A 6,692-nucleotide genomic window follows, 5' to 3' on the forward strand; every position below is an offset into this window, starting at 1 on the left:
GCCCGATGCGGGGCTCGATCCCAGGACCCTGGGATCATGACCTGAGCTGAAGGCAGACGCTTAACGACTGAGCCACCCAGGCGCCCCAGCACATGATCTTCAAAGGAAAACTGATTTATGCTTTCTCAGTGGTTTGAAATGGTTGTACGCTATTTTTACAACAAGAGAAGAGTTCCTTCCCCAAACCCCAGAAACAAAATGAGAAAGAAAATTTCTATATATTTCATTTACTGAAGCGACACTGAAACACTGTGAATTTATAAGTGGGAGATACATACATGATGAAGTGAAACCATGTAGACCACTTCGTCCTGGAGGCTGAATTAAAATTGCTATTAAAAACCAATACTTTGGAAATTCAAGCCAGTGACAATTAAAATGAGGGTCAGGGCAAGTGAGAGCGGGCTGTTCTCTCACAGGGGAAGGCTCTGTGGAGACACTGGCCCTCGGGGACTTTGAGGCGCCACACTGGCTTTCTGTGGGGCCTCCCGTGTCCACGGCAGTCAGGACAGGTCCCGGCTCTGCGCACGGGGGCTGGGGCGGTGGGCGTGCGGGATGAGGTGGGCGTGCGGATGGAAGGTATGCTTGAGAGAGGCCCTGGCAGGCTCCCGGAGAGCGGCGGCAGGAATTTTATTCCGGTGCATGGCACACAACCTGGGAGTTGTTCATTAACTAGTCCTGTGACTGCAGGAGAATTTAATTGTTCTTTATTTCGTATCTTTTTAGCCAGAGGACTTTTCTCTGTATCGATAAACATTACATTAATTTTCCATTGTGCTGGTTAGTTCAAAGTACTGTGGGTCAAATAAAGTCTCCTTAATCCCACTGGAAAAATTCCAAAATAAGCAAAACGAAAAAAAAACCACCCAGCAAAAAACCCTGACGTCTAATCAGGAAGTGATGTCAGCCACTGAGGCTTTGCTTCCAAACTTGAGTGTTTTCCTTGCCTGTGTTCCTGTATGTGCCCCAGCGTGGGGCAGCCGTCCGGGCCACGTGGGGGTCGCTGGTCCACGGCACTCAGTGGGCTGCAGGCCCGGGGGGTCTGGAGCTTCGGGAGGGATGGGGTGCGTCCTCAGCATCCTCCATGACGAGGACGCAGACACGAGGGTGTTGGGTGGAGGTGCCGGCCGCCCACGCGGCCGCCCAGCAAAGTGTCAGCGTGGGACCCAGGACCGCGAGCTTCAGTTGCACGGGAAGTGCTCAGCTGCTGGTGACCCCGAGATAATCGGGGACTTCCCCAGGGCGACAGATCCACCCCCTGGGCCCCGAGGCCTTTGAAGTTGCAGACAGTTTCAGGATCATTGATAATCTAATCTCTGCCCTGTAGGGTTGTCTTTCTCCCTCGGCTTCGGCCCCTGTGTGCGGAGGGGCGTCTCCAAGCCTGCGTGTGGTTTGCCAGGCGGAGCGGCCGCGGCGCGGGAGCTGCCCTGTGAGCGCCAGGCTTCCGAGAGGCCAAGTCCTGCCAGGTCCGAGTCTCGGGCAGTGGGCCCCGCGGCGGTGGGGAGGCGGGAGGGAGAGAAAGGGGTTTTTATTCCTACTACCTTAGGGCTATACACGGCAATTACTACGCGGAGGCAGTAAAGGGCTGCTAATTGCAGGTTTGTGCCCCTGTACCCGGAGTAGGAACGAAGGGGCTGAAGGTTACAAAGTGGTACTTAAAAAAAAAAAGTTATAGGTGATTTCTTTTCTCCTTTTTAGTGGAATAACTTAATTAATAGTCAGGTTTGGGCCTGGTGAAGAAAAGAACTCTCAAAGAGGCATCTCATTAGAATAATTAAATTTTTCTATACCCTCCAATTTGCTTTTCGTGACTGTCCGTTCTGTTTTTATTTTCCCTAATTATCTCCTGAAATCCTTCAGATGTGGGACCAAGAAAGCGTTAGGTATTAAATGTGCCTCCCCACCAGCATGGGTTATGATATTATATATTCACAGAGACCAAATGCATGCTGTCACTTATTTTTTTAAAATTTTTTTTTTTTAAAGATTTTATTTATTTATTTGAGAGAGAGAATGAGATAAAGAGCATGAGAGGGGGGAGGGTCAGAGAGAGAAGCAGACTCCCCGCTGATCAGGGAGCCCGACGCGGGACTCGATCCCGGGACTCCAGGATCATGACCCGAGCCGAAGGCAGTCGCCCAACCAACTGAGCCACCCAGGCGCCCACATGCTGTCACTTATTGACCAACTTCCCTCCAGGACCCGGGCGTCCCGTGGTGCCCAGACGCGGCTGGTAAAGCTTTACGCCCTCGTGCCTCACCCTGCAGCCCCCTTCTTGGGGGAGGCCAGGCAGACCCACCCCCGGGCCCCCACCCAGTATTTCCATAAGGTGGGAAAGGCTGACCTCTGAAACGGTGTGACCTAAAAAGTTCAATCCTCCGTCTGCATTTGAAACCGTCTGCATTTCCTGCACTGACGTTGGACTCAAAACAAGGTCAGGAACTTGGTCAGAAGCCTGGGCTCGTGCCTCACGGGATTAGGGGCCCCTGGACCGTGGGCGCCCGTGTTCCCCATTTCACACTCTGGAGGGTGTGCTCGCGGCATTTACTCTTTGCATCCCACAGTGACGGCATGCAGGAGGTGCTCACTAAATGCTCGATCGAACCAAAGGCAAGTTCAGCTTTCTGAGTGGTTCCTTCTGGTTCCTTCTGGATGCGATTCCTGGGACGAAGAAGTCCCGCTGCTCTCTGCATCTGACTGACACTGGGGTGTTACTGTACCCGCGTCTACTCGTGCTTCCGAGTGGTGGGGGTGAAAATGCTTGGTGCCGCCGTGGGGGCAGGTGGGTGGCTTCGGTGTATGTGAGGACCCGTGACCCTGCCAGGGACTTGCAGGCTTTCTCCAGGGACTCTAAGTCCCAGGAAGGACGCCGGGGGCCTCTTGTCTCCCTTCAGCTGAGGCCTGGCTTCCAGGAAGGAAGCAGGGGGGGGAGGAGTTGCTGAGGACCCGCTCACGCTCACGGTGAGTGTCCCCCTGGGTCCACGGCTGATCCCCGAGGACTAAGGGCAAGCGCGTGGGGGCTGCTGTCATGATGGTGGCTGGATTCTGGGTCCTGTGCTGTTTGCCCGGCATGTCCCTCCTCACCGTTGTGGCGACAAGCAGCCAGGGTGTGGAGGGGTGAGCCCCAGGCCTTCCGCGTGTGTCCCCCTTACATGGGAATGTCTGTGTCGTCTAGGTGCCCCCCACTAAGGTGTGAACCCCACGGGGCCACAGATCTGCAGTCCTTCCCTGGAGTTTGCGGGCTTGGCCGGCAAGCCGCACGTGCAGGTGCTTGGGTCCGACGGTTGACATGCAGCTGAGAGCCGCCGTCCCCAACTCCTCAAGGGGTTAAGGTGGGAGGAGGCTGGAGTGAAGACCCCAGACTCACGTCTTGGCTCAAAGCCGCAGAGTGCGGATCATAACTGAGGCTGCATAAAATGATCGCAGGAAATCTGTTACACTGGACAGGTCCATGGAGGGGAACTGGGGGCGCAAGGCGGCCGCCTCCCAGAGCCTGCTCTCTCCTTCCTCTCTGGGGTGAGGACCACCACCCGCCCCGCCGTGCATGGTCCTGAGGAGCAGGTGTCCTCGCTCTGCCCCCATGTGCCCCAGGGGCTTCTCCCCCCTGGGATTGGCAGACCTCCCTGCCCCGTACTCCAGGCCCAGCTCAGACGCCCCGGCCTTACGTCAGAAACGGACCCTTTCTCTGCTCCGTCAGAATCGCGTTACTGGGTGATCATCGCGCAGGAACTAGGAAATTCTCAGAGGTAGAAGAAAATGAAAGAAATGAATGATCTTGCCAAAAAACCATTTTGTCATGTTTTCTTTCAGTGACTTTGCTGTACTTTACGCACCGTGTCATCCTGCTTTCTGAACATTGTAATAAGCGCTCTGAGGAAAAACTGGACTTCGCTGTGATTTCCCACTTTACCATAGAGTTGATCGTAACGCACTGGTTCTTCCTCACACAGAGCTCCCAGGGCTCAGGCTGGTGGCAGAAGCGCCCCCCACATGGCGTGTGTGCAGGAACCGAGCTCAGAGCACATACCCCGCGTGGCACAAGACGGGCCGAGGCCTCGCGGCCGGAAGAATTGGTCATAGCAGGTTTCACAACGCGGAGCACCCCCATCTGCCTGCTGGGATCCACGCGTGTGGACAACACGGACGATCACGCAGGCACACACATGCAGACGTCACAGACATGCATGTGTACGCAGGACATCGGTGGACGCACAAACTCAACGTGCACGTGTGCACGCACATGCACGCCTGTGTGCACGATGCAGATACGCACACGTCCGTGCACCTCCCCGCGGGGACGTCAAGCGAGCTCATCCTGTGATGGTTGTTGCGGTCTTTGTGGACGATACTCACCTTCAATCACAACAGGTAAATTTTGCACAGGGTTGTGCTGTTTGCAAAGCTTTTCTGTTGCCGCATCTGGTTCTCAGGACACTCGTGAGGTGACGCGGTTCTTCCTGCGATCTGGGGGAAGCGCCCAGTGGCCTGAAGGATTTCCCCAACGTCAGGGCTTCTCTCCTCGTGGATCCTTATTTGTCCTTAAATGTCACACTAGGGACAGAAAGACATGAAGGGTTTTTTCTTTTATTTGGCGACGAAGGTGAGGCGATGTTAACATGGAGAGACAATAATTTTAAGACCACACAGAAATTCACTGGCTAAATGAAAGGAAATCTGCATTTCCTCATCTTAATCCAGAGTTTCCTGACCGCATTGCTCTGCACTTTACAATCTTACTAAAAACAGTTACATTAAACCAGAAATTAATAGTCCATTTTTAAATTCTCCACAGACTCCTTTTTGCACTAGAAGTGGTGTTTGAATTTATGTTAGTGTGTTCAGGACTCACCAAGGGCAGATTATTTGGTAAAAACGTTTCTGGAATAAACACATGCACCTGCTCCCAGCGAGGGGAGAGGCAAGTGTTCTGAAGGGGGGCGCTGGGAGCGGGAGGGGCCACGCGGCTAACACGGCGGGTACGCCGGCTTCCTGTCAGCACAGGCCGGTTCCAGCCACAAGAATGTTCTGGAACCCGCAGCACGAATGCTCTAGAAAGCGACCATGCCCTGCTGGGTCTCACAAAAACACCAGTTCCAGTATCTTAACTCTGGATTTTTAAATTGAATGCTCTGACTTTGAGGATCGCTTTCCTTTCTGAGGTTGAGGGTTATGCAACGTCCACTCGTGATGAGGGCGCCGCCCTGTGTCACACACAGCGTGGCTCAATCGGTCAGCGAGTCACGGTCACAGGTGAGGAATGGCGAGCGGAGAAAGAGGTCAGTGCCATGGGGTAGGGGCGCTGGGCGAGCTGCCACCGCTGGTCCCGGGGGCCTCTTGTGTTCGCTGCTCTGCGGCTCTGCCCCCAGCGGAGCCCTGCCTCCCCCGTCCTCACCCCTGGCACAAGCCACGCTTCTCTCTCACACCAGCCTTTCTGACGGTGCTGCTCGCGGTCCCTGCGCCTCACTCTTCGGTGTCCTGTGTTTGTGCTGCCGCGGCTGGGATCGCACCCGAGTGTGCAAGCAGGCGCATTTGCGTCCTGCACTGAGCAGAGAGGACCTCGGGTCTGGGGCATCTTCGGCCCCCCCGGGAGCTCGTGGTCCACATCCGTACTCGCGGGTGGCTGGTGCTCTGTTTCCTCACAGGGCGCGGGGTCTTTCTGAACCTTGACCCGATCTTCCCACCCTTGCCCTCCTCTGGGGTCTGATGGGGGAGATGCGGGTCTCGCTGCTGGTCAGGGATAAGGGTTAAGCAGGAAAGGGTGGTCAGACACTGCCCGTCAGAGCCGCCGGTAAGGACACACCCCTGTCCATTGTGAGTGCAGCTGCGCCGTGGGGGGTGCGGGCATTGCCGGACCCAGATTCGCGTTCCTCCACGGAGGGGTAGACAGGGGTGCGGGCAGGTTCCGGACCAGAAATGGCCGCAGACAAACCACATCGCTCGCTCTTTCCAGATGGGCGCCTTCCCCTTGTGCTCCACCGGAGAGCTTCCCGAGCCTCCACATCTCAGCCCGTCTGCCCCTCAGGGGCTCGGGGCCTGGCAGCTCACCCGCCTGGGGTCTCCACCCACTCGGGCTAAACGACGAAAGCATGATGGCGGCCACGTGCAAAGACAGAGTGGACGAAGAGTTGAAATAACAGGCATTCACACTCCTGGGGGCGTGCGCGGTGTCTCCGGTGGTCTTGCTTATTTCCACGTGTTGTCACGAGTGGACAGTGGCTGGAGGTCCGTGATGTGGCAGGGAGGGGCGGGGCGGGGCGGGGCGGGCGTGCTTGTCACAGCAGAACCTCGATGGGCTGAGGTTCCCCAGGGCGAGTTCAACCCAGGGCAAAACGGGGGATTCTGCCTCGTTAATCCGGAGAGCGCAGAGCCGGTCAGGTGAGCGTGTTGTGCATTTTGGAAAGATTTCAGGGAAAAACTGTTGTCGTGGGGGGTTAGGAGTGGTACTTGAGAGTGGCCCGAGGACCAGAACACAGGTCCCTCCTGGAGGCCAGAACCCCCGCCCTCTTCCTCCTGCCCCTCCTGCGCTCTTCGACCGCTAGTGGTGGTACGCCGGTGCTCTATGGTTCCCGCCCTCCCCCCTCGACAGCGTGGAGCACCTGTCCTGCCCTCCCCCCTTGACAGTGTGGAGCACCTGTCCCCGGATCACCCCTCGACAGTGTGGAGCATCTGTCCCCGGATCCCCCCTCGACAGT

The sequence above is a fragment of the Neomonachus schauinslandi genome, chromosome 14 (assembly GCF_002201575.2).
Source record: "Neomonachus schauinslandi chromosome 14, ASM220157v2, whole genome shotgun sequence".
In the NCBI taxonomy this organism is placed as follows: Eukaryota; Metazoa; Chordata; class Mammalia; order Carnivora; family Phocidae; genus Neomonachus; species Neomonachus schauinslandi.